This window comes from Uranotaenia lowii, chromosome 2 (genome assembly GCF_029784155.1).
Source record: "Uranotaenia lowii strain MFRU-FL chromosome 2, ASM2978415v1, whole genome shotgun sequence".
Classification (NCBI taxonomy): Eukaryota; Metazoa; Arthropoda; class Insecta; order Diptera; family Culicidae; genus Uranotaenia; species Uranotaenia lowii.
Window position 1 is genome coordinate 254,227,295 of NC_073692.1, and position 26,509 is coordinate 254,253,803.

The window sequence follows — 26,509 nt, forward strand, 5'->3', positions numbered from 1 at the left end:
TTGATTTATTTTGATTCGTATCATTATTTTTTTTTCCGAGTTTGTGTGATAATTATGGGTTTGAATATGGTTTTAGAAATCAATTTGCCTATTTATTGTCCTTTTTTTGGTATTGTTATAATTTCAAACAAATTTTTAATTCGAAACCCCTCACCCATGGACAAGTTCATCGCACGGGTCTGGTATGCAGCAAATATAGTCTCATTTAAAACTGCTCACAACCCCCCCATTCCATGCACTCGCACTCTCCAAATGAACGTTTTTTTTTTTCGCAATATATTTACGTTATTGACTGATTTTTGAAAATTTGGAAAATCACCCCCCCCCCCCCCCCCCCCCCCCCCAAGAGCCAGCTCTAGGACGGCCCATGCTACAGCTAGGAGGTTCTACAGTGGTATTGGGCCAACGGGTGGATTTTGTCGAAAAGGACATCAACCCACCCAACTGCCCTCAATTCCGCTCTATCGAAAAATTTTGGGCAATTGTCAAGCAGAAGATGAAGAAGAATGGTAGGACGACTCGGGATGCAACAGAGATGAAGAGATTGTGGAACAAAATGGCCGCTGAGGTCAGCAAATAGGGTGTTCAAACTATAATGAGTGATACTCAACGAAAAGTTCGAAAATTCATCAAAACAACATCGGAATAATTTTTTTATTATTTTTCCTTTAAAGTGCAATAAAAACCCTACATTTCAAGTACAAAACATTTTTATTTCGTTTACATAGCTCCGAGATAGACCCGTTTTAATGCGTCCAGATTTGTAGTGATCCATGCTTTAGTAACCCTCTCGGTTATCAGCACCACCCAATTAATCCGGGGTGTTGCTGCAGCTGGACCTGTCCATCTCTGCTCAGCCCGGTTGCGGATCCTGAGACTCCTTCCGGCCGTCAGAAGTGAGCTCACGCTAACCGCAGCGTGGCTCGTGACGGTATCGAGAGTAACCCTCTCGGTCCACGAACCTTCACAGACTCGACCTCTGACGGAACCTCCTGGCTGGCCTGGGACATCTCGCTGGCTGGTCTCTGCGCCAAAGGATCGGCTGCTCTCCGGTGGTCCTCTGGCTCGTATCTGGGCTAGTATGTCCCTCTGCTCTGGCTGCTGCAGAACTTGCTAACCGCAAATCAAATATACTTGAGAGCTCAATTTTCCAGACGTATCTGGCCCCATAACCAAGTTTGCCGAAATCACAGGAAAATCTATAATTTCACAGAATTTTGAATCAACTTTCATCACAGAATCTGTGTCACAGAACAAAGAATTTTAGAAATCTTCACAGATTTCACAGAATTTTAAAACTTTGGACGTTTTTTTTTCAAAATTTATTTTTTTTATTCCCATATAAATTTTGGATAATTATCTTTGAATTGCAAAATTGAACTTGGCATGAATTTTGAATGAAATTAATGGAAAAAGCATCACAGAAAATCGTCACAGAATTTCTAGGTAAAATAACTTGTTGAAAACTAAGTAACAACGCAGATTTCAGTGGTGGCCTAGAGTTAATCTTCTTTCGTTTTGTTCGGCAAGTCCTTAAATAACGATAGCTATAGCTATTTATAAAACATAACTGAAGTGATATCCTCTGTAACGGGTACACTATCTATTAGTAAAACCAACAACAGAAATTCCTTTATAACTTTTAAATTAATTACTTAAAGCCAATTAGACACTAAATAAAATGAAACAACAACAATAAAATTAATTATTTATAAAGTACCTCCACTTAGTACATAAAATTAAAATAAAGATTTCAAAGAGCAAAATCAACGAAGAAAGTTGAGCGAATGAATCCTCCTGCCAGGTACCACCCTAATTGATCATTAACTGAATCATCATTAACATCAAAAGCGCGCCTGTAGATGTATTCGATCACCCGACACATTTTTGGAGTAGAAAGTATGGTTTAGAGAGTCATCTTCCAGATGATCACCGACTGCAAGCTTGTTGTGCACCAGGTGAATGACCTCTTTTGGGATGCCTTTGTGCACCTAGGTTTGGAAGAGAAAAGGTTTGGTCTTTGGATTCGGGTTTGGAAGGGGAAGACAAGGCGGCAGTGTAAAATCGCAGAAAAGAGAGTTGTTGGTTTAACTTCTCGATAAGGTCTTCTTATCGGGTAGTTCCGGTACGAAGTTGAACTAGATTCAAGAAGGCTGATTGCAAATGCGACTTCCTGAATCACTTAATCTTGAAATTCAGTTGGGTGAAGACCGTTTAATTCGCGTGGTAATTTTTAATAGTCAAACCTGTGATCCGTGAACCAGTGTTCCGGTTACTAATTAGACCCTTTTTGTGTTTTCCGCGTAGCTTACACTTAGGTTAAATAGCAGGAAAGTGTAGTGCCAAAAAAGCGAATAAAAAGTGCTTACTCAGCCAGGTAAGGTGCGAGAACGCTGGTACAACGACGGACGATATATAAAACGCCGCTTGTTTTTGCGACAGGTTTGAGAAGCCCACTACAGCTTTCTCAAGCAGCCTTTCATCGACCGTTGAACCCGCCGTGACGATCCGGAAACCTCCCGAGACGACCCAGAACCCACCAAGGCAACCAGGAAACCGTCTGTCGAAACAACACCCCGGAACGAGCACGCAGCAGTGCCAAGGGTTTAGGTCAGCAGAATTTTCCTCTTTTAGGAAACGAAAATGCCTCACCGAAATCCGTCTACATACTAGCATTTGCAAACACCCTCGCAAAAGACTTCGATTCGACGAAATCTTCGACCAGCTGTGGCAGCTGGGAGATCTCGGCCAAAAAGTTTCGCTGAACGCATGGGATCACATTAGATCCAACCAAGCGTTCAGCCATTATCACCTGCATAGCTGTTCATCATCTTTGCCGATAGCCCGTCACCGGCGCATCTGCCGGGAGAGCACATCGGCGGTTCACCGCAGTTAGTAGCAGAACCAGGGAAACTTTTTTTTTTCTTTTTCTAGGATTTTAACTCTCTCGAGTTATTCATCCTCAAAACCAGGGAAACATCAAAAACCCCGTTAGTATAAGGGAATAACGTGAGTACTCACCTATGGCCAACTTTGTTTATTAGCGATTGATCGCTCAATGTACATGTACAATTTTTATGAACGGCATGCAACTATAGCCGCTTGAGTTGCAATTTGCAAATTTCGTCCTACGACAATTCTTGGACATGCAATCGATGTGATTTGGACTGACGAGCCGGAAAAGTAGCTAATTTTCACCCCCGCAAAGAAAAATCAAACCATTTGCATGAAGAAATTTTCATCATCGAGCGCACCGTAAAGCGAACGAAGAACCAAGCGTCTCCACCAGCACTAACAGCAGAAAATCGAAACAGACACACAACATTGTAAAACGAACACACGACAGTAGAGTCCGAAATAAAAAGGATCCAATGAATGTACCTAACTAAATCGTCTCAGGTATTTTGGACCGGAAACACTAGAGGGATGATGACATAATTGGGGCATTGGGAAGGGGATCACAGGTTATTCGTTGTTGCGTTTGCTTTATTTACAGCGGTGATTGGCTGCGAATCCAATCACGGTCTCTTCTCATTCCTGATCAAGTTAAGAGGGTGGGAATTCGTCCGTTAGTTTTCAGACTTCTCTAGTTCAACTTTTAAGCGGACAACGAATAATCCCCCTTTCCGTGACTTTGCGGGCTGTTCTCGTCTTCGGGGCGGATTCGATTTCGAAGCCGAAGTACGGATCCCTTTTCAGAGACCCTTCTGCTTCTTTCCCAAAATAGGGAACCAAAAAGGAACTCACGTCCGAGTCTCATTCAGCTGGGCAAACCAAGACTAGGTGGGTGGTCTTCCGTAAGGAAGTGGCGCTTAAGCCACCCGCTAACGAAACGGAAGTGTGTCGGGGCTCTCGTTATATTTGGCGCCCAACGTGGGGCACGAACCCACGACCCTGAGATTAAGAGTCTCATGCTCTACCGACTGAGCTCTCGTTATACCTCACTTATTAATGTCCTCAATTATGTGTCGTTAATCTGAGTTAACCACAATGTTTGGCAACACCAAGAACCTAGATAATTTGATTGACTTCACAGTGTGATGATGTGAACATTTTTACTTTATACATCAGCAGTCATCAACAATCATCATTGCTATTGTTCAATTGCGAATTGACCAAAGCATGTGGGGAACCAACACAAACAATGTTTTAGTTCTGCTGCAATCGGCAGCAGTCTGCAAGCGGCAGATCGGAATGATCCGATCCGAATTTCTACAGGATCCGAAACAGAACGGTGAGTTTAAACAGTTCTTTATCCGAAAATTTCTCGTCATAAGTCGTCCTCGTCCATGCTCGTTTAAAGAGGCCCAAGAACTCAAATTTACTATGGTGGCTTCAGATCACCTGTTTCTAGAGTTTTTTTTTAGCTTATCTATGTATTTTAAACGAATTTGAGGTGTTTGGAGCGACATTAGCCGAAATTAGAGCATAGTCTGCCCGAAATTCAAACAAATACCTTCAACACTTTTCGAAATTCTATGACTTCCAAAAACTTAATGATCACAGATATTCATACCGCTTGTACATAAAATGTTTTAAGTCAAGTCAAATCAACGTAGTCATGAAAATTATAGGTTTCACCAGTTATTTTGAAAAAATCATCCTACTTAGAAAAAGGGGTAAGTTGCAAAAAACTATGTTTTAATGAAAAATGGAAAAAAAAATACTTTTAGTTCTTGATACATTTGTGATTTCATAACGCATAAAGCATCAATTGAAGTAATCTTTGGTTTTATTCGAATTAAATTTTACATTTTTTTCTGTCAAAAATGTTTTTTAAAGAAAAGGCATAAGGGTGCTGCATACATTTAGGGGTAAAAATACTACAATGAATTCTACTAGCTGATATCATAAAAAATTATGTTTGGATGGATGAAATTTTGAAATTAACAAACGAGTGATGCAAAATAATCACATTCCAGCATAGGGAAACGAGATTTAAAAAGTGAATCTTTGATTTGCATTTTGATGCATTTTAGCTCCGACTGATTTCTGAATTATAAAAATATTTTTATTTAAAAAATGGTTTTAATTTTACACTTACAGAGTTGATATAGGATAATAAAAGCAATAGAAAGTTTGGTGAAAGGTGATATCATCAAGCCAATCTGGGTAATTTTTTTTAAAGCTATCGAAAAATATAAATATTTGTACCGTAATCCGGGGTAAGATTGATCACTTTTTTCAATATACTTCGATTATTTTTTCTGTTAAAGAGAATGTGTCATCTTATATATAAAAATGGAGGCGTTTTCTTTGTAACACCATCACGTATAAACGGAAGGTCGGAATTAAGTGGAATTAAGTATCCGAGGGTTTTTTGGGCCAGAGTTGGTATGTATAATAGCTTTGAGAACCTTACTTTTAATGGAAGGGGAGCTGCCATACAAAAACAACTAGAAATGGGAAACAACTCGAATAACTTGAAGACGGTTTTCATGAAAACTGATTCAGGAAGACGAAGAATTTAAAGAAACGAAAACATTTTCTAACGATTGACTAAGTAACAAGTAAAACGAAGTTTACCGGGTCAGCTAGTGTTTTATATTTTTAAAACCAGTACTGGACTCGTATGAACGTAAAACATGGCTGCAGAAATTTTTTAGACTACTTTCAATTTAATTTAAAATTCGTTTTCGTCTCTGTTCAGAATTTGTTGCTTTGGGGTGACATTAATCAGTCTCTATTCTGATGGTTTTAACGAGTTTTATTGAACAAAAAGAATACAAAACACCTTCACAATATTTACATATGCTAGTTTATCAATTTAACCTTGATTTTTAACGTTTAATTTTTAAAATATTTATAATCGAAAAACGAGCTATGATGCTGCCTACATTTAGGGGCGAAAATTATAATAATTGCTAAGGCGACATCCATAAATTACGTAACGCAAAAATGCACTTTTTTGACCCCCTCCCCCCCGTATGTCACAAATTGTAACGCTTCGACGTACCCCCTATGAAAATTACGTAACGCTGGGGTAAATGTACCTAAATGTAGGGTTTTTTTCTCAACGGTTATTTCACGGATATCTAAAACACCTTTCAATAAGTCTATTTCAGAATCTTTAAAGACAAAAGATTACAAACCAGTTTCAATCATGTTGAAGCTTACAAATTTTAAACTGATTTTGGTTTGCATATCATGCTGCCAAAATTGCATGACATAAAATCGTTACGTAACGACGAGCATACCTCCCCTCCCCTCCCCTATGTCACAATTCGTAACGTTCGAGCTATCCCCCTCCCCCCCTAGGAGCGTTACGTAATTTATGGATGCTCCCTAAATAGCTTGAGCTTCAAAATACAAATTAAATTTTACCTTTACACACTCCCACTATTTCCATTTTCATTTTTTCTTCAAAGTTAACGATTTTATTAGGTTCCTATCCACTTGTGCAATACGGGCTTACTCTTGGAAAATGTCCTTATTTTTTAAATATTAAAAATTTATCATTGAATGACTATGAAAATTGCACTATAACTGTTCATGTACAAAGAATAAAATTTGTTCTTCCAAATTAATCAAACCGTTTGCTTGTAAATGCTTTTTGGTATCATCAGGAGAGCTGTTTGTTTGCGAATCTTGGAAAAAAAGATATTTTAAGATTTTCAAATTAGATTTTTACTTACAGAAATAATGTCAAATACAAACCAAATTTTGCCCATTTGATACTCAATTAATAGGCGTTATAACGCAGAAAACAGTTTTCAAAAATTCAAACTATAGACTGAGTTATTGATGATAATGTGGAAAAGTTTATTGTTGGTCAAATTTACCCCGGTGATCAAAGTTACCTCGTTTTACGGTACATCTATTGCTCTTTTTTTTATTTTCTATGAGAATAAATATAAAAAAATCCCATTTTGTGATACTAAAATAAAACATTAATAAGTATTGTGTTATACAAACGTTGCATCTAACCCTGCTATTGATGCCCTGTTTGACTTCTCTACTTCAATGAATTTTTTATATTATTCTCGAGATATTTTTTTTGAAACAATAATGATGTGCTTTTACCTTCCGTTGAAATCGTAAGCATTCAAATTTCATACTTAAAGTCATCTCGCTTAAACAATCGGTGCAACAATTGATTCTAATAATTGAAAATTTGGCCTTTAAATATAGCAAATCAATAGGCAATTGTCGATGATGCACGTTATAGTAAAACGGTTACCGAAATCGTACAAAGTTCAATCGTGTTTTGATAAAAATAATTTCCGTCGCGACTGGTACGCACTTATCTCCATGTGCTTGGACGGAGGAACCAGAAAAAAACAAAAACCGGAGATACTCGAATCTTCACTCAGTCTAACACGGTGCGGTAGTCGTATCGAAACAGGCAAGTAGGTACCTAGTAGGTAGATATTTTTGATGGTTGTACGATAATGTGTGGGAAGAGCAAATATCAGTAACTTTTTTATCGGACCCAATCACAACACAATTGATTAAATGGGGTGGCTCGATATAATTGACACATGGGTGAATACAATCTCGGTGAGTAGTTCACTTATGTTCGTGGTCACGGTGTAAATGATTTATTTAGCTTCTGGTGTTGCCTAGAGTAAACATTTATAGTAAGGTGCGTAAATTCCTCATAAAAATGTTGAACATAATATTCAGCCCTCAGATTCATTCAGTTAAAACCACAAAAATGCCGCAATAGTATGAACACTGGGGTTTGTTTTGCTAGTCACGTGTCCAGTAGGGTGTCCCAAAATTGCATAACTTCTGGGAATCTGGGGGCTCAACCTTCAAATGGTAGATTAGGATGTGCAGAACAAACTTTTGTATGGGGCCGACTAAAAAAAATCATGTTTAGAGGTTCCGCAAGCGCGATCTTTAAAAAAAGTTCACTTTCAAAAGATTTGATTTTAAATAAATTCTGGGTCCATCAATGTTCATAAAACTTATATATTTTATATTTTTTTAATTTTGTTTGAGTTAAAAACTACACGTAAAAATACAAAATGAACCAAATTTGTATCAAAATGTAAAACTAGCAAGCTATTTTCAAGAAAAAAAAAATTTTTGGTCCCAAAATTTTGAATTCAACTGACCAAAATGTGTACCAAGCGTAGAATATTTTTGATACCAATACCATCAAAAGATGCGGATTTTTGTGCACTTAAACTTTGCTGAACAAAATATGTGGTTTGTATCAACGTGTGAACAGCTATTTACGATTAAATGCTTAACAAAAATCACAATTTAGGATATTTTTTATTTAATTTATCAAATATGTCTTAATAAATACCTACGTTAAAATCAAAATACTTGCAAAAAAAGACTTTGATGGTTTAAAGAAGTCATCAGAAGGCCATATGCCGAATTTGAGCAGAATCGGACAACAGGAAGGGGTTGCACTGAATCTCAAGTGTGAAAGGGATTCTGAGACATAGTGTTCTAAAGAAGCATAAAAAACTGGTTTTTCATCATACATTTTTGTCTTTACCAATCGATTGCTTGATTATGTAAGTTTTATTAAAATTTCAATTAAGACTAACATTTCACTTGAAGACTGCAACTCGATTGGACTTAAAACAAAAAAGTTATGGCTGTTCCAAGATTGTATTTTGGTTACAAATTGTCCTGTAAAACGCAATGAGTAAAAAGTACTCATTGTGTGTTAAACGACAGTTTGCCACAAAAATACAATCTTGGAACAGCCATAACTTTTTTGTTTTAAGTCCAATCGAGTTGCAGTCTTCAGGTAAATTGTTAGTCTTAACTGAAATTTTAATAAAATCAACATAACTAAGCAATCGATTGGTAAAGATATAAATATTTGATGAAAAACCAGTTTTTATGCTTCTTCAGAACACAATATCCCAGAATCGCTTTCACACTTGAGATTCAGTGCAATCCTTTTCCGTTGTCAGATTTAGCTGAAATTTGGCATATAGCCTTCTGATGATTCCTGTAAACCATCCAAGTTTTTTTGTAAGTGTTTTGATTTTAAAGTAGGTATTTATTAAGACGAACTTGATAAATTAAATAAAAAAATATCCTAAATTGTGATTTTTATTAAGGATAAAACCATGAATAGCTCTTCACACGATGATACAAACAACATGCTTTGTTGAGCAAAGTTTAATTCAACGAAAATCCGCATCATTTGATGGCATTGGTATCAAAAATATTCTACGCTTGGTACACATTTTGGTCAGTTGAATTCAAAATTTTTGGCCAAAAAATTTTTTTTTCTTGAAAATAGCTTGCTAGTTTTACACTTTGATACAAATTTGGTTCATTTTGTATTTTTACGTGTAGTTTTTAACTCAAACAAAATTAAAAAAATATAAAATACTAGCTGATCCCATACCAACTCCGTTTCGCCTTTAACTTGGAATATGTCATGAACAGTTTGCATGAAAGTCAATTGCCAAGCATTTTCCAGATGCACTTTTGAATTCATTGTTAAGTAATAATTGCAAAAATATTGGACGATCATTTTGTCTGTCGTCTACTACTAAATTTGAAATCAGGAATCAATTGACCGTTCCAAAAAACCCGTGTATAAATTTCGACTCAATCGTTGCATAACAACGAAATTATTGCCAAAAAGTTAAACCCCTTTCGGTGGCTTCTTATACAATATTTGATATCTGAAATCGATTGCCCTTCCCTCAAAACTCCCGTGTGCCAATTTTCAAAGCAATCCATTACATAATAACGTCAATATTGCTTAAAACAGTGAACAATTAATCTATATGGACGACCCCTTTCGTCGACCCCTGGCAAAATATTTGACATCTGAAATAGATTGCCTGTCCCTGAAAACTACCGTGTGCAAATTTTCATCCCAATCCGATGTAGAATATCAACGATATAGCAAAAATATTGAAAGGTTAATATGGACGACCCCCTTTGCCGGCCCTGTACACTAGAGTGCCTCAAATGACCCGACTTTTGAAAAAGTTATGCGCTGCAGGCTAAAATTGATCCTAGTCCTAGTACAAGATCTCATGCCAAATTTGGGCCAAATCGGACCACGGGAAGGGGTCGCTCAACGAGCCTAAAGTTTGTATGGGATTTTGAAACGTTTTGTTCGGGAGGAACATGAAAAAGCAGTTTTTTATCAATAACTTTGGTTCCTGTCGGCCGATTTCTTTCAAAAACGGGTTTTCTGAAAGCCTAAATTATGAAAAATATTTCATCCGAAGACTGCATTTCGATAAGAGTTAAGATAAAAAAGTTATTAGGCTTCAAAAATGGGCTAACTTTTTTTACGGTGGTATTCATCACTGTTAATTAGGCGTCGATATGTTCGGCCGCCCCGACTCATTAACAGTGATGAATACCATCCTTAAAAAAGTTAGCCCATTTTTGAAGCCTAATAACTTTTTTATCTCAACTCTTATCGGAATGTAGTCTTCGGATGAAATATTTTTCAAAATTTAGGCTTTAAGAAAACCCGTTTTTGAAAGAAATTGGCTGACGGGAACCAAAGTTATTGATGAAAAACTGGTTTTTCATGTTTCCCCCGAACAAAATGTCTCAAAATCCCATACAAACTTTAGGCTCGTTGAGCGACCCCTTCCCGTGGTCCGATTTGGCCCAAATTTGGCATGAGTTCTTGTACTAGGACTAGGATCAATTTTAGCCTGCAGCGCATAACATTTCACAGGTTTTGAATTTCCCATACAAATTTGGGGCAGTCTACTGTACACTGAATTTAATACCTGAAATCCATTGCTCGTCTCTCAAAACTCTCGTGTACCAATTTTCATCTGAATCCGATGTATAATAACGACATTATCGCATCAACAGTGAATAGTTAATATGGACGACCCCTTTGGCCGACCCCTTTGGCCGACCCCTGATTTTAGTTTGGATAAGTGAAATCAGTTGTTTGTCCCTTATAACTCCTACGTGTAAATTTTCATCCCAATCCGATGTATAAAAACTTCAATATCACTAAGATACTGAAAATTTAATATGGACGACCCCTTTCGCCGGCCCCTTACACTGAATTTGATACCTCAAATCGATTGCACGTCACTCAAAACTATCGTGTACCAATTTTCATCTGAAAACGATGTATAATAACGTCAATTTCGCTAAAAACAGCAAACAGTTAATATGGACGACCCCTTTGGGCGATCCTTTACACAAAATTTGACATCTGAAATCGATTTCTCGTCTTTCAAAACACTCGTGTGCAAATTTTCAACACGATCCGACAAAAAATAACGTCAATATCGCGAAAACAATATTTGTCTTGTATGGACGACCCCCTTCAGAAGGGGTCATCCGAAAATCTAAAAACATTTTTCATCCTTCCTGGTCCTAATGAGCATCCATGCCAAATTTCAGACCTCTAGCTCTTAAGACGGCTGAGTCTATAGAGGACAAACAAACAAACAAACAAACAAACAAACAAACAAACAAACAAACATACAGAAATTGCTTTTTATATATATAGATATAAATTTTATGAACATTTTTGGACCTAGAATTTATTTAAAATCAAATCTTTTGAAAGTGGACTTTTTTTAAAGATCGCGCTTGCGGAACCTCTAAAAATGATTTGTTTTAGTCGGCTGCATACAAAAGTTTGTTCTGCACATCCTAATCTACCATTTGAAGGTTGAGCCCCCAGATTCCCAGAAGTTATGCAATTTTGGGGCACCCTAGTGTCCAGGTTAAAATTTTTAGCTCAGATTCGCTGTGATCGATCTTCGACGCTAATATGTACAAACTGTTCAGGACGCACCAACCCAGCATTATTTCTCAAAAATAAGCTTACCTATGGCTTCAAATGATGTTTTTCTTCATTTTAATTGCGGCAATTTTGTTTGGGTGAAAATTTCATAAAAACGACTTAAGTTTTAAGAAACAGAGGGATTTATCGAATCAGCGTGAAACTTGTATTTTTTCATATTAAACATATATGATTTCACTTACTTCCCACAAATTTAACTAAAAACAATCATATCAAATTGAGGCAGAATGCCCGCAAGACCATGTGTTTTACGCTCACATTTTGAATGCTGTTAAGATTTCAAAAAAATCGAACATCAAAACGAAATGCATTCATTTTTATTTGCTAACTCATAAATTAAGATAAGAATTCATAATTTTTTATAACAAATTTCACCCTTGTTCAAGTTTAATAGGTGTACCAATATTGGATTCGAAAAAATCATGTGTCGCCATATTCGCGCGAAATCGATCAAGAATATCAAAAAGTGTACTCTGAAATGTTAAATTTTAGAACGTTAAATTTGGTTCTTAAATTAATATTAGCGCTGTAAACCGAGTAAGCATAAACTGGTGCGTTCTGTAGGGGGGAAGTCTCCCCGATCACCTTTTCTTATTTTCATCATATCTTTTTTGGGAAAATTTTACAGCTCACCGTCTGTTGCGTTTTCTGACAGTGTATAATTTCAGGTTTATATACTCTACAAAAATAGAAAGATACATGAACTCATTGATGAACTAGAAGCATTATTATTGAGACTAAAAAAATTGTGATATTTTTTAAAATACAGGAGACTTGATCCTTTACTAAAGGAGCCTTTATCCTTGATTCTGGGTGCCCTGACCCTATGCAAAAATCTAGTAAAATCCGAAGATAAAAGGTCCGTGGACTATTTTTTGCCATATACCGTCAACTGGGGCAACATGCAACAATTTTCAACTTCAATGGCTTCTAAAATCTCAATGCTTACAGATAATCATACCTCTTGTGCATCAAAAGTTTTAAGGTTGATGGGACACCAAACTGACGTAGTCAGAAAAATTATTGGTTTTACCAGTTATTTTTAAATTTACTAAAACATGCGATTTTCACCCTACTATGAAAAAGGGTTAAGTTGCAACAAACTCTGTAATTAATAAAAATCAAATGAAAACGTTTGAAAATTGATAGTTTTTGATACATAAGTGTTGTCATAACGCATAATGCACCAATTGCAGTTATTTTTGGTTTGGTTCGAATTAAATTTTCCATTTTTTTTGTCAAAATTTTTTTGAGAAAAAAGTGTTGATCTGTTGCATACATTTAGGGGCATTAAAATACTACAAAATATTCTTTTAGCTTAAATCATAAAAATAATTCTTAAAAATAAAAAAAAATATTTAAAAAAATTTGGTGATTGTCCGAAAAATATTTATACACCAACAGTGTTGGTATAGGATAATGAAAGCAATATAAAGTTTGTAGGTGATATCATTAAGCTAATCCGTCATACTAGGTAAAGTTTTTTACGGCATCGAAAAATGTAAAAATTTGTACATTTATTGCTCGATTTTTTTAATTTTTTATGACAATCAAAAACTTTAAAAAACTCTTTCACGATGTTAAACACTATGTCATCATCAATTTGTTATCTTTCAATGATAACTTTATCACAGTATATTTAAATAAAAATTGAATGAGTGTTGTGGTATACAAATGTTGCATCTAACCCTGCTTTTGCATGATGCCCCGTTTGACGGTATTTCTAATTTCACAGTTTGTAAGTATCAGACAAAGAGAATTCTAAAAGTTTGTCTACTACCCTGAATTCATAGCATACTTTAAGGCGCATTTTTCTTGTTTTTTGATAAATAGGAGGGAGTGGGGATACTTGATCCCCTTTTCATATTTTCACCATATCTTTTTGGAAAAATTAAGCAACTCGCACCCTTTTACATTTTCTGACAGTGTGTAACTTCAAGTTTCTATGCTCCTAAAATAAGAACGATACTTTAACCCGTAGATGAACTAGAAGCATTTTCGTGGGAGTAAAAAAAATGAGTTATTTTTTAAGTTAAGGGAGACTCTATTGAAAGAGATCTTTAATTCAGGAAGCTCTAATCCTTGAAAAAAAAAAAATCAAACAAAACCCCAAGATAGAATGTCAGTTGACTATTTTTGTCATGTTTGGTCTCATTTCACAATTTATAACTGACAGAAGAAGGCAATTCTATAACTTTTTCTTAACGGAAATTACATTGCATACTTAAAGGCGCTATTTTCTATAACTAAGAAAAAATTAATTATATTAGCCATTTTCTTCGGACAATTGTTGGATAATTATATTATATTAGTTATTGGATAAATATTAGTAATCAAGTAATCAGCAATGATCACGATCATTTCAGAAAAAGAATATACCGTTTTTAACTCCAGGGCAAGGTTGCCGAAAAAAATTCTGTGTTTTTGAGAAAAATAATTCTGACTTTCTGTGATTTTACCCAAAAATTCTGTGATGGATTTCTGTGATGCTATTTCCTTGAATATCTTAGAAAAATCATGAAAAATTGGGTCTTTTTCACATTTTAGTTGGGCAAAATCAATTACCATTACCAATCTTATCATACTTTTCTGATTCAAAGTAAGAAATCTAATTTTGATACTGTCCAAAAAATATAAAAATTTCGGAAATCCATTCGAAATTTAGAAATTCTGTGAAATCTGTGAAAATTTCAAAATTTTTTGTTCGGTGACACAGATTCTGTGATGAAAATATTCTCAAAATTCTGTGAAATTAAAGATTTTTCTGTGATTTCGGCAACCTTGCTCCAGGGATCAATTGAATCAATTGAATAAACAAATAAACAAATAGCGAAGCGCAAAAAAAAAATGAGTTTACGATAGTTAGTAAAACCTTTTTTTGTCAGGAATTTACCACTAAAGCATGGAACATCAGAAATCTGGACGCACTGTTTATTATACCATAGCGCTCCTAGTTGCCGGATCTGGAATTTTCTGACAGTAAATAATGTCAGAAATGTTCGGAAATGTTTCCTCTATCAGTGCTGAAAATTTCATTACGATTCGTTTTGTTCCAAAAAAGTTACACCTGATAGAAGCCGCGAGACGGAAATTAATTTTGGACACCCACGTTCAAAAACCCGATGTGGTCTGGTTCAAAAATCGCGAAATCTAATTTGAGGAGGCTTCCTGACCAAAAATTTTACAAAGCCACTGGTCGGAGTGATGTCCCCATCAAGTTCAAATTCGTTTTTGCCAATAACTTTGCAGAAAAGTGTTTGATCTGGCAAGATATTTGGAGCTGCGGCCGAAAAACCCCGGTTTTTTGTGAAAAACAAGACCATGGACTCCGAAATGTACAAGGAGGAGTGCCTGAAAAATGTTTTTTCCTTTTGTTAGATCTCACAAAGAACCAGTAAAGTTTTTGCTAGATTTAGCTAGCTGCCACTGCAGCGAAGAGGTACTACAGTGGTATCGGGCCAAACGGTGGATTTTGTCGATTTTGTGTGGACGTCAACCCACCCAACTGCCCTCAATTCCGCCCTATCGAAAAATTTTGGGCAATTGTCAAGCAGAAGATGAAGAAGAATGGTAGGACGACTCGGGATGCAACAGAGATGAAGAGATTGTGGAACAAAATGGCCGCTGAGGTCAGTGAATTGGGTGTCCAATAGACCGCTGCAAGGTTTGTATGGAAATTTCAAATTCTTAAATTTTTACACCTCCCATAACTTTTTTTGGTTGTTTTTGCTGCCAGAAATAGCAATAAAATTTTTTTAAGCGATCCATTCAGTCCTGAATAAGCGCAACGAGTTTTAATTTTGTATGGAAATTTGTATGGGAAAACAAAATTTTTCAATCAAAAATCGCCGGAGATGTACTGAGAGTTCCAAAAAATTCAACTTTGGATGAAAAATATTCCTTGATTCTTGCAGTACAATTCATGTGAACAAAGAAAAAACCTAACTTATACCCCAGAAAAGTTATCCAATGTTATAAAAAAAATATTTTTCAAAATATTTTTTTTTAATTTTTTGCGTTTTTTTCTGCTTATTTGCAAGCTGTGTAACCGTAAGATGGAAATAAAAAATCTCAAAAAACTGCTTCGCATTGCCAGAAAATTTATTGATTTATACAATCTTTGCAAAAACATTTCATGCTATCATTAACAGCTCTAGCAAGAAAAATCCCCAATTTTTAAATACTTTTCAATGAATTCAGATTTTTTATTTTGAAATGGTTATAACTTTTTTTATGAAATTTTTAGCTGCTAGTTATGTTAGCAAAAAATGATGCTTAAGAATAGTCAAAACCAAAAATCAAAGACCGACTTCATTTCAAGCTTATTTGAATTATCTTGACGATTTAATGTGCAAAAATTTCTTCTCCCATACAAATTTCCATACAAAATTGAAACGCGTTGCGCTAACTCAGGAATCAACCAAATCATCTCAAATTTTACACTGATGCTTGGTGATCCAAAAGGCATCGAAAAAACATATGGGAGCAAAAAGTCATTTTTTGCAGCGGTCTAGTGTCCAAACTTAGATGAGTGGTTCTCGACGAAAAGTACGAAATTTCATCAAAACAACATCGGAATAATTTTTTTATTATTTTTCCTTAAAAGTGCAGTAAAAACCCTACAATTTGAGCACAAAACATTTTTGTTTCGTTTACATAGCTCCGAGATAGACCCTTTTTAATGCGTCCAGATTTTTAGTGATCCATGCTTTAGGTGACATTCTTCCCTATGTTAGTATAACCTATAACAGCCATTTTGTGATATAAATTGGATTTGTTTCAAATACCGTCAAACTGGGCATCATGCAACAGCGGGGTTAGATGTATCATTTGTATGCTACAGCACTTATTCAATTTTTATTTTAATATTATGTAATAAAGTTATTATTTAATGATGACATATAGAGATTGGCTTGATGATATCTTTGAGCTTGTTATCAACTACGGTCCCTCCTGGCCAATGGCATAATGATTGCACTTCATTATTGGTTCGAAATAATCAAAATTGCACAATGAACTAAATGAAAAGCGCTGGCACAATCTCACTGTATAATTTAAAAAAAATCACAACCTTCTATATGAACCATTAACGATGCCGGCCAAGTCCGTGTGGTCGATAAAGGCCATCGATGTACGCCATCCTTCCACAAATCTCACGCTGAATGTTGGGGATAAGGGTATTGTGGATTACACCTTGGTAAGAGATTGGCCACATCGAACCTCAACTTCTGAGCTTCTAAGAAAAAATATTATTGATTTCAAACTAAGTGCGAAAAATTTTTGAAAAAAGTTTATAATTTTATTCCCCCCCTACCCTAACTAATTTGACAGAAAGAACAAAGACTAATCAAAAACAAGATAAAAAACGTTTATTTCACAATAAAGTATAATATCAATGGATTAATTGTAAGGAAAAAATAATTAGAATATTTTTTACTTCTTGAACGTAGTTTTCCAAGAAGTTGTTTAACAAGTACATTTTCATAACAAACTAATTAATAAACTTCAATTTTTCAAATTCATCATAAACTTATTCTGATAGATGGCAGAAAAAAGTTTTCAATTAATTCGTTATTCATTTAAATTGTTAAAGGTGAAAGATTTAATAAATTCCACTTACATACATAAAATTCGATAACTGAAGTACAATAGGAAAAACGGCGCGATTTCTATTCAAGAACATAGCTAACTGATTCACTAGAGTTTTGTTTGTTAGTTTTATTTTCCCATTCAAACACTGTTGGAGTTAAAATATATTTCGGATAATTACCAATTTTTTTAAAGAAATGTTTTTATAATTCAGTTACCTGTCTGGGCTAACATGCAACCAAATGCCAATCAAAGTGAAACCGCATAAATCACGTTTCCATGTGTTGGAATATTATTGTTTTGCTATACCCGTTTGTCAACATTAAAATTTCATCCATCTAAACATTTATTTTCCGATTTCGGCTAGTGGAATTTTTCAAAGCAGTTTTTACCCCTAAATGTATGTAACACAATGCAACAGCTCTATTGTCAGAAAAAAAAAATTTAATTCGACAACACCAAAAATTACTGCAATAAGTTTTTATTTGGTTATGGCCTTTATGGCATCACTAGTTTATCAAAAATTACAAATTTTCGTAGGTTTTGATTAGAGCCTTCAATAAAAATTGATTTTTTGCAAGTTACCCTTTTATTCAGTAAAGTAAAAATAGCATGTTTTATTTTAATTGAAAATTATTGAAGAAACCAATGATTTTTCTGACTAAGTTAATTTGATGTCAAATCATCTTTAAAACTTTTGATCTTTAAGCTGAATGATTATCTTTGGATCTATATTTATCAGAAGCCATTGACGTTGGAAAGTGTTGCATGTTACCACAGTTTACGGTAATCACTGAGTTCTTCTAAAAGCACGCATGTAAAGGAAAAATGACCATGAACTCATTATGACAGAGATTCAGCTGGAGTGCCCAACCCCGCCTTCAGATCGGGTATAATAAATCGGCATTTAATCATAGCGAATCAATATTTTTACTTTCTTTATGCGATAAATGATTCAAAATATGTTAATCTACCAATCCATACTAATGAAACTGTTTGACAACCAGTTGTCAGAAGCTAAAACTAAGAAAAGCTTAAAAACATGAGACAACTGCAAATAAGCCTATATTTTGAAAAACTATCAATTTGGTCCTTGATCCATGTGTTTTTGGTCTAAAAACTCATTGGCAGTTAAGTCTAAGATTTATCAAGATTTTGGGTTCATTTTGTGAGAAAAATATCCTATGTTAGGTAGAAGAGATGAAACATAAACCCCGTATAAAGGCGGGGTTAGAAAACAACGTCAACAATTCGAAAAATATACACAGTATTCACTTTTTATAAAGGGTAAAATATCTCAGTTATATGTTGAACAATTTTAACAAAAATGTTATAAAAATATAGCTGTGAGTCTTTCATATTATGTTTCAAAAATTAAGGAAAAAATGATTGAAGTGTGTAAAAAACTGAAAAGGTAAAAGTACTGAAAGTCGAGTTCGTTTGCCCCTGTGGTTATACAATTTTCGGAAAAAAAAATGTCAAACATTTTTCCTCATCTATAAAATTTTTCGTAGAACACAAGTTGTTTGTAATCATAAAACTAAGTTTCAGTGAATTTTTCAGCGAGAATAAAAATTAGGGTATTAGAGGTTTAATTTCAGTTGGGTGATTAAAACATATAACCCGAAACATGATGTCGGGTTCTTGGTTAACCATTCCATTGTAGAAATTCTAGCGATCAGGTTTCATGATCCTTACCACAGTAAGTGATTTAAAACCTTCAGGTGTTACAAAAAAAAAGAACCCCTTCGAAAATTAAAAAGAAACGACAAAAGTTATAATTGTTTCCGTATACGCATCCGTTTTTTAAAAGCAAGTTGAGGCAGAGTTGAGTTGGACAGAAGTTTTACGACGAAACTCCAAAACTTCCCACCTTGGATTGGAACTTGGAATCAAAATTCACCGATATCGAACTCTATTAACGGCGTAGATTTATATCACAGCACAAATAAGGTATCGTTCAACAACAAATCAAACTGAGCCATAAGGCAAGATTGCCTCTGCAAACGATTTCACAGGGAATGTATTTATAACAAGTATATTTGTCCTTACAACTTTTTTTCGCGTCTTAAAAACGAGGACATGAAGCTCGTTTTCAAACATTGAACTGATAAAAGGACAAAAAAATAATGACCCTCTTTTGTCACGTGCTGCCACCATACAAGATTACAACGCAATTTCGATGTTCTACATGGGTTCGTGCAGGTAAGTGACAGGTTCACCGGAAATGAATGACAAATCAATGAGAAAATAGTCCAAAGCTATGGGTGTTCAGCGCTTGACAAAAAGTCAACTTCTTCACCGTAAGTGACCAATCAATCAAAAGCGAAGCAATACCCAAAATTTGTTTGACTTTCAATCCATATACAACTTCCAGAGATGTCTCGTTTCCAACATTCAAGTACGTGTTCTCTCTGTAGTTTGGTCAATGACTATACAAAGTCGAAAGTGAAGAAGAGAGTAGGTAGAAAATCGTACAATCAATTAGGTATCTACCCCGGTAAGGTCCGTTTATTTGTCTGCGAGATAAGAATTTCATTCAAATTAATACTACACGATGAAGTGCAAACATTTAGGGGATCAGGTGTTGCATGTTTCGAAATCAGGTGGGCAACAACCCGACCCTTTTCCAGGGAAAATTTGCATATCTATCAATAATTGTACCCCGGGTAGGCAGGATTGAGCAAATGATGGGCAAGTGTTATGTTACATAAGCTTCACACCAGCAGCCAACGCCTTCCTACTTAATTTTGCTGAAGGGTGGAGTGTGTTTGTTCAGATCGACACTCGTGTTTGGTGTTTACTTTTGCACCACAAAGTCGCACAAATAGAGGAGAACAACTATATTGCTAGCTCGCTCTGTATAGGAATCTTAACGAATTCATTCATAAATTTTCCTTCATCAATGGGTCACCCTCACTAGGTTTGATTGTTGGAATTTGGAAGGTATTTTACAAAGATGATCCTAAATTCATTGAACGAGATTTCCATTGCTGTTTCATTTTACAAAGGATATTGAAATTCTCGGGGTAATAATTTTTAAGATCGTGATTCTGGATTTAGTTTACTTATTCAGAAATCTGTTTCAACATTGTATCAGAAATATAAATTCCAAATCTGAATTTCGAAAAAACCGATTTCGAAGCAATAACAACTAAATTTTTTGACACAATTTAAAAAAAAAAATTCTAAACTCTTTAAACATTTTTGGAATTAATCGAAAAGGTCACAATTTTGACAACTTTGACAATTTCGACAATTTTGACAATTTCGACACTTTTGACAATTTTGACATTTTTTTTTAAATTTTGACAATTTTGCCAATTTAACAACTTTGACATTTTTACACTTTTGACAAATATGACAGTTTTGACAATTTTGACAATTTTGACGATTTTGACTATTTTTGACAATTTTGACAATTTGACAATTTTGACAATTTTGAAAATTTTGAAAATGTTGACAATTTTGACAATTTTGACAATTTTGACGATTTTGACAATTTTGTCAATTTTGACAATTTTGACAATTTTAACAATTTTGACTATTTTGATAATTTTGACAGGTTTGTCAACTTTGAGAATTTTTGGTAATTTTGACGATTTTGACGATTTTGACAATTTTGACAATTTTGACAATTTTTACAATTTTGTCAATTTTGACAATTTGAAAATTTTGTAAATTTTGACAACTTTGACAATTTTGACAATTTTAACAATTTTGGCAGTTTAATAAGTTTTAAATTTTTTATTTAAATTTATTGAAATTACACTTGCAAATGTACATTTTTATTTCTTGATATCATTAATGTTAACAATTTTAAAATTTGTTCTGTTTTAAAATTGTAGCAATTTTTACTATTTTTCTACATTCTTAGACATGTTTACAAATTTAATAATTTGCACAATTTTTGTTTCAAGATTTTATTCATTTCATTTCCAATAATTTAATGAAGGATTTAATGTTAAATGGCCATGAAAATCAACCTTCATTTTAAAGGTTGATTTTCAAAACCTGTTTTTTGTTACAGTAAATAGAGTAAATAGAAACTTGGGGGGGAGAGAATCATCTTGCGAGTAACAAGTTATCTGTCAACAGTTTCTTTTTCCTTTCAAGACTAAAGTGTTTCTTGATTTATTGCTTAGAAGGCAATTATAAATTCAATTTTAATTATGCTGCTTAAAAATCAAATAATTGTTTTTAATAATAAAAAAATCACCAACTTCATGAAAAAGTCTGCAAGTTTGGTATACAGTGAAGAATACTTTTAACATAATTTATGCAAAAAAAAGGAATTAGTTAAAACTGCTTCAGGTTGCTGATCTTCGCTCAGAATGAGTGTTTACTCCCATCCTAGTCACCAACGATTTTACCCCACAACATAGAAAGTTTATTTTCTTTACAAACGACGCTTTTCAGCATCGAACGACGCAAACCTAGTTGGTTTTTCTTTCCCTCTTTAGTGATCCGTTATTTTCTGAGTTACTATCGGTAACCATCAAACAACCATCATTCGTTTCTAATGAAAACATTGCGCGTAGACGGCGTCGAATTCTTCGACATCTACTCGACTCGCTGACGATCATGCTTCGCCGCGAACGCTTCATGAAGGAAAACATTCTGTACTGAGCTTTTGAGAGAACAACACGTGCTTTTATTCGCTCTGATAGTATCATTTAAATTTCAAGGCCACAAACTAAAGTTCTTTTGTTAGTGGAGTGGAAAAAAAAAACTTTTTTTGAGTGGAGTGAAAAAGAAAAACATTCTGATTTGAGGTTAAGTAGCCATGAGTAACGACCCCGGAGGGGGTTCCAGGGCATTTGGCTCGTTTTACGAGCTTTTGTCCGGGGACACAACGGAAAATGCTGGAAATCTCAAAAGAAAGATTGGAAATCGACGCAGCCCAACCGAATTCACCAAGTCCATGAAAATTGATTGCAGAAATGGACCACGTTTCTTGGTGCTTCACAGATTGGACAAGGAGAAAACTATGGAGACCGAGAATCCATTCTTCATTAAGAAGGCAATGGATGCTATTACGTCAAATGTACAAATTTCACGTACTCGAAACGGTGATCTTCTTTTGAAGACTGTGGATCGACAGCAAGCTTCCAAACTGGTAAAACAATCGACTTTTGGAGGGATCAACGTCAAAATAACGGAACACGAAACCTTGAACTTGACTTCTGGAACCATCTACTGCCCTGATCTAATCTCACTTTCTGACGCCGAGATTTTGGAAGAGCTTCGAAAGGAGAATATTACCAAGGTTAGCAGAATGCAACGCAAAGAAGGAAAAAAGAACAAGGATGGGAAAGATAAATTGATCGACACCGGAACATTTGTGCTAACTTTTGATTTGTGCCAACTGCCTGATTCAATCAATGTTGGTTTCTATAGCTGCAAAGTAAAGCTCTATGTGCCATCCCCAATGCGTTGCGCGAATTGCTTACGCTTTGGCCACACGAAGAACCACTGTAAAGGCAACCGTATTTGTGCGAATTGTGGAGGTTTATTCCATCTTGACGGAAAGTGTACTCAACCATCGAAGTGCCTGAACTGTGGTGGAGATCACCCAGCTATTTCCCGAACGTGTGCTAAGTTCGTGGATGAGCTTGAAATTCAACGTATTCGAGTGACCGATCGAGTATCTGTTAGAGAAGCCCGAAGAAAGAGGAGACAACAGGTTCCGGAAGTGCCGATTTTTACCCGAAGTTATGCCCAAGTAGTCCAAAATGCTACGCGCAACGAAAACTCATCGCCCCCGCAACCCAGCATAACCGAAAAAACAACACATCAACCAACAAAAACACCCAAGGTTATCCAACAACAAACAAACCCACCTAATTCTTTCCAACAAGAATCAACTGAAGCTGTTAAACTCAACCGTGACACGACGATGGATGAACAGCCAACATCGGAACAACACCTACAGAAAAAAACCGAGTTCACTAGTAGTGAACCTCTCACCCAACTGCACAAAGGTAATAACCACCCATTCTCACAGGAACTAGACATGTCAGGTAATTGTAGTAGTACACCATGGTACTCACCTAGTAACTCAGGACAGTCATCTGAACTTGAAAATTTATTCACTCTCTCACAAGCAATAAACAATTCAATCTCTTTAAATCAATCACAAGAATAGTAGTTTAAAAGTTTATGATCATTTTTTTTTTTAATTTTTTGATAATGGATTCAAACTTCACTATCTTACAATGGAACTGCAATGGATTCTTCAACAAGTTTGAAGAATTTAAAATTTTGATTCACGATTTTTCACCAGCTGCTATTAGCGTACAAGAAACACACTTTGATCATAACAGAACACCAACATTAAAAAATTACAATATATATTACAAAATAGACGAAGTGCATTTGCGAGCCTCAGGAGGTTCAGCAATATTTGTTAATAATAAGTACCACTCAATAGAAATAGATCTGGATACGGAGTTTCAGGCAGTAGCTGTTCGAATGTATTATCCAATGGAATTCACACTATGTAGTCTATATTTGCCACCCGGTTTAAATGTCACTCAGACTGATCTTGAAAAACTTATTCAGCAACTACCAATCCCTTTCCTTGTCACCGGTGACTTAAATGCCCATAGCTTAACTTGGGGATGCTCATCCTCGAATTCTAGAGGAAACACTATTGATCGTTTATTAAGTTCATCAAATATGAATTTATTAAATGATGGTTCCTATACACATTTTTGTCTAGCGAATAACAGTTTTTCGGCGATAGACCTCTCCTTCGGAAGCCCGAGTATCACACCTTTTTTTTTTTTTTTTTTTTTTTTTTTCTTAGCGGCCCGCCACACTCCCCCACACCAAGAAGCTCAAATGAGCCCCCTGGTAATGGACGCTAACTGTTCTCAGCATGTCTGACAGCAAAAGGAAAAACACAAACGCGAACAAAAATTTACTCATGCTGAGAACTTTAATAATATTGTTACTTAGTTCGAGGAGATGTTACGTTACAAAACTTAATTACAACATGAATCTCAGTGGAAATAATATTTCCTTTTAAGAGATCCATGTACATTTTTTGATATTAATTACTAAAATTTAATATGAAATACTACAAAAAATTTATTAAACTACATTTAATTATACTAAATTTGCAGCTAAGAAAAATACAAGACAAATAATAAATAACTTCTGAATAGTGGTTGGATGTTCAACGGCTTAAATTTTCTTTGAAATAATGTATAAGTTTGGTTTTGAAACAGTTTCTATTCGTTGAATTTTTTATATCTTCAGGAAGAACGTTGAATTTGGTTGGACCAATAAAAGAAATTCGGCGTTGACCACGAGAAGTTGAAGATGTGCTGCGTACTAAGTGATGAGAAAAGCGGGTGTTATGGATTCTAACTCCTGTTGTAAATCTCAGGCTTTGACTACTGTTTGAAGAGTGCAAATTATCAAATACATAAATTATTGTTTGTAAATCGCAAAGTTGATTTAGAGGTAATATATTGTGTGACCTGTTAGAATAGGTTAGAATAGATTAGATTGGTTGGATAGACCTTTGTTTAATTGGAAAGTTCATTCTGACCTATGTTCGAGCGATCACTTCCCTATTATAATTAATACTCCTATAGGAACATCTACCGTAGAAAGAAGACCTCGATGGGTTATAGAGTCCGCAAATTGGAATTTATTTCAAGATCTTGTGTCATATAACTTAGTAACTAATGAAAATACATCGTTGTCAAAGTTAGAATTACTAAATGGTGTGATAATTCAAGCAGCAAAGGAATCAATGAGAAAAACATCACCCGTTGTTAAGAAACCTAAGCCCCCTTAGTGGAATGATGACATTTTTAAAGCAATTAAAGAACGTAAAAAATTGTTCAAAATATTTAATTCAAATATGACCGATGAAAACAAACTAGCATTTCTTAAAGCCAAAGCCAGGGCTCGTAGGATTATAAGACAATCGAAAAAAGAATCTTGGGAAAAATGTGTGTCTAATATAAATCTCAATACATCCCCCAAACATGTTTGGCGACTAATTCAAAAAATTTCAGGAAATATAAAAAACTCTTCAGTGACTAGTCTCAAGCAAGGTTGCCGAAAAAAAATCTGTGTTTTTGAAAAAAATAATTCTGACTTTCTGTGATTTTACCCAAAAATTCTGTGATGGATTTCTGTGATGCTATATCCTTGAATTTCATAGAAAATTCATGATAAATTGGGTCTTTTTCACATTTTAGTTGGGCAAAATCATTCACCATTATCGATCTTATCATACTTTTCTAATTGAAAGTAAAAAATTTAAATTTGATGCTGTCCAAAAAAATATAATTTTGGAAATCCTTTTCAAATTTAAAAATTCTGTGAAATCTGTGAAAATTTCAAAATTCTGTGTTCTGTGACACAGATTCTGTGATGAAAATTTGCTCAAAATTCTGTGAAATTACAGATTTTTCTGTGATTTCGGCAACCTTGGTCTCAAGGTTAACGATCGTTTGATAACTGATAAAAGAGAAATTGCTGATGAATTAGGAAAAACTTTTGCTTTCATCTCAAGTTCTGAAAATTACACAAGTGAATTCTTGACATTTAAAAGAAATGCAGAACATGAAATATTTTCTTTTAATGACACAAATCTATCTCAACTGAATCAACCTTTCTCGGTGTACGAATTGGAATCTGTTTTGTCAAGTTTCAAAGGATCTTCGCCCGGTCCTGATGATATAAACTACGATATGCTCAAAAGATTACCACCAGAAGCAAAACCATATTTACTAGACACATTTAATGATATTTATTCCTCACAAACATTCCCTTCCATTTGGAACGAGTCAATTATTTTACCGATTGAAAAACCTAATAAAAACCCAATGTTACCAACAAATAAACGACCGATTTCACTAACATGCTGCACCTGTAAAACGATGGAAAAAATGGTAAATAGAAGATTAGTTTGGTACCTTGAATCGATAAATTTTTTTTCATCCCAATCAAAACGGATTTAGAAAATACAGGAACACGATGGACAATTTAGTAACTCTAGAAAGTGCAATTCAAGATGCATTCAGCAAAAAAGAAAATTTAGTAGCAATATTTTTCGATCTTGAAAAGGCTTACGATTTGACATGGCGGTACAAAATAGGTGTTCGCGGTAATATTTTGTGGTTCATAAACAGTTTTATGGAAAATCGAATTTTAAGAGTATGT